This window comes from Tachyglossus aculeatus, chromosome 8 (genome assembly GCF_015852505.1).
Source record: "Tachyglossus aculeatus isolate mTacAcu1 chromosome 8, mTacAcu1.pri, whole genome shotgun sequence".
NCBI classification, from domain to species: Eukaryota; Metazoa; Chordata; class Mammalia; order Monotremata; family Tachyglossidae; genus Tachyglossus; species Tachyglossus aculeatus.
The window spans coordinates 11,256,583-11,258,966 of record NC_052073.1 but is presented as its reverse complement, the minus strand read 5'-3'; positions in this window follow the sequence as shown (position 1 = coordinate 11,258,966).

The following is a 2,384-nucleotide window of genomic DNA, read 5'->3' as shown; positions in this document are numbered from 1 at the left end:
ATTGATAATTGTGGCTTTTGTTAAGTGCTTACTATGTGCCAAGCACTATACTAAGCAGTATGACAGAGTAGGGAGAGCATGGGCCTGGGAGTTGGAAGGTTGTGGGTTCTAATCTCAGCTCTGCCACCTGTCTGCTCTGTGACTCTAGGCAAGTTACTTCACTTCTCTGGGCCTCAGTTACCTCATCTGTATAATGGGAATTGAGATTGTGAGCCCTATGTAGGACAGGGACTGAGTCCACCCTATTTGCTTGTACCTATCCCAGCACTTAGTACAGTGTCTCGCACATCGTAAGCACTTAACAAATGCCACATTATTATTATTATTACAAAATAACCAGGTCCTACACTGGGCTCACAGTCTAAATAGGAGGCAGAGCAGGGATTGAATCTCATTTTGCAGATGAGGGAACCGAGGCACAGAAAAGCTAAGTGATTTCCCCAAGCTCACCCTATAGGTGCTCTGCACACAGTAAGTGCTCAATAAATATGACTGACTGAATGAATGGTGGATGTGGCATTAGAACTCAGGTCCTTTGACTCCCATGCCCATGCTTTTTCCACTAGGCTACACTACTTTCAAGATACAAGATAATCACATCAGATCCAGCCCCTGAACCACCCAGGGTTCACATCGAAAAAGTAGAGTTTCGTTGAAGAAACTGATACCAAGGTCACACAGCGGGCCAGGGGCAAACCTAGGACTAAAACTCACCCCCAAACCATGTGTACTTCCACTAATATTTCTTGCATCTACACAGCCCACCTATTCTCTGGGCTATGACTGCCAGATTTGCCTTGATCAGCCAGTACAGCAAAATATTTTACAGCACTCTGGCACATAAGTTAGCTAAGAAAATCAAGCTCATTCACAACTTTTTTAAAAACAGAGTTGCCTATACATTTAGGATAAAACTGCTAGGTAAGAATGAGGAGACGAACTCAAGTCCCCGTTTTATCACTTTCTTTCTTGAGAAGCAGCGTGTCTTAGTGGAAAGAGCCCGGCTTGGGAGTCAGAGGTCATGGGTTCTAATCCTGACTCCACAACTTATCAGCTGTGTGACTTTGGGCAAGTCACTTCACTTCTCTGTGCCTCAGTTCCCTCATCTATAAAATGGGGATTAAGTCTGTGAGCCCCACGTCGGGCGACCTGTTTACCTTGCATCTACCTCAGCACTTAGAACAGTGCTTGGCACATAGTAAACACTTAACAAATACCAACATTATTAGTATTATTATCACTGCAACATTTTATCAAGTCATTTAACCCTTCTGTGTGTTAATTATCACATCTGTTAACTGCTTAATATGTGCCAAAGCACTGGACTAGATACAAGATAATTATACCAGATACAGGCCCTGACCCAATTGGGGCTCAAAATCTATAAAGTAGGAAAAGCAGCTATTTATTGCATTCCCATTTTCATGAGGTACAAAGAAGCTGGGGTTTGCCCCAGGACATTCAGCTGGAGTGTTGGAGCGCAGATCTCCAGATTCCTACTCCCACACTCCAGTTTCCACAACTGTAAAACAGGCCTAATAGTCTCCAAGCAGAAGGTACCTCCTTCCCTTCCCCACAGCACCTGTATATATGTATATATGTTTGTACATATTTATTACTCTATTTATTTATCTATTTATTTATTTATTTATTTATTTTACTTGTACATATTTATTCTATTTATTTTATTTTGTTAGTATGTTTAGTTTTGTTCTCTGTAGCCCACTGTTGGGTAGGGACTGTCTCTATATGTTGCCAACTTGTACTTCCCAAGCGCTTAGTACAGTGCTCTGTACACAGTAAGTGCTCAATAAATATGATTGATTGATTGATTGATAATAGATATATGAGGTTCTCTTTCACCTATAGTTCTATCACCATAGCCTCTCTTGGTACACATCCCAACTTTTCACCTGCATCTCCTCAATTTCCTTTGCTGGAATTTCTTTAACTGTGGAGTGTCATTCATTCAATCTTATTACTTGAGTGCCTACTGTATGCAGAGCACTGTACTAAGCGCTTGAGAGAGTACAGTATAACAATAAACAGATATATTCCCTGCCCACAATGAGCTTACAGTCTAGAGAGGGGACAGACATTAGTACAAATAAATAAATACAGAGTTCCTCTACACTTCTCTATTCATTCTCTTGGAGAGCTCATCCACCCGCTCAGTTTCAACTAATCAATCAACTGATTGCATTTATTGAGTGCTTATTGTGTGTAGAACACTGTACTAAGCGCTTGGAAGAGAACCATAACACTGATAATTCCCAATTCTTTTAGCCCTGACCTCTCACCTGCTCCACAATTTCAAAGCTCCTCCTGCTTTCAGGACATCTATCAATCAGCTAATATTAATCAATCAATCAGTGGTATTTATT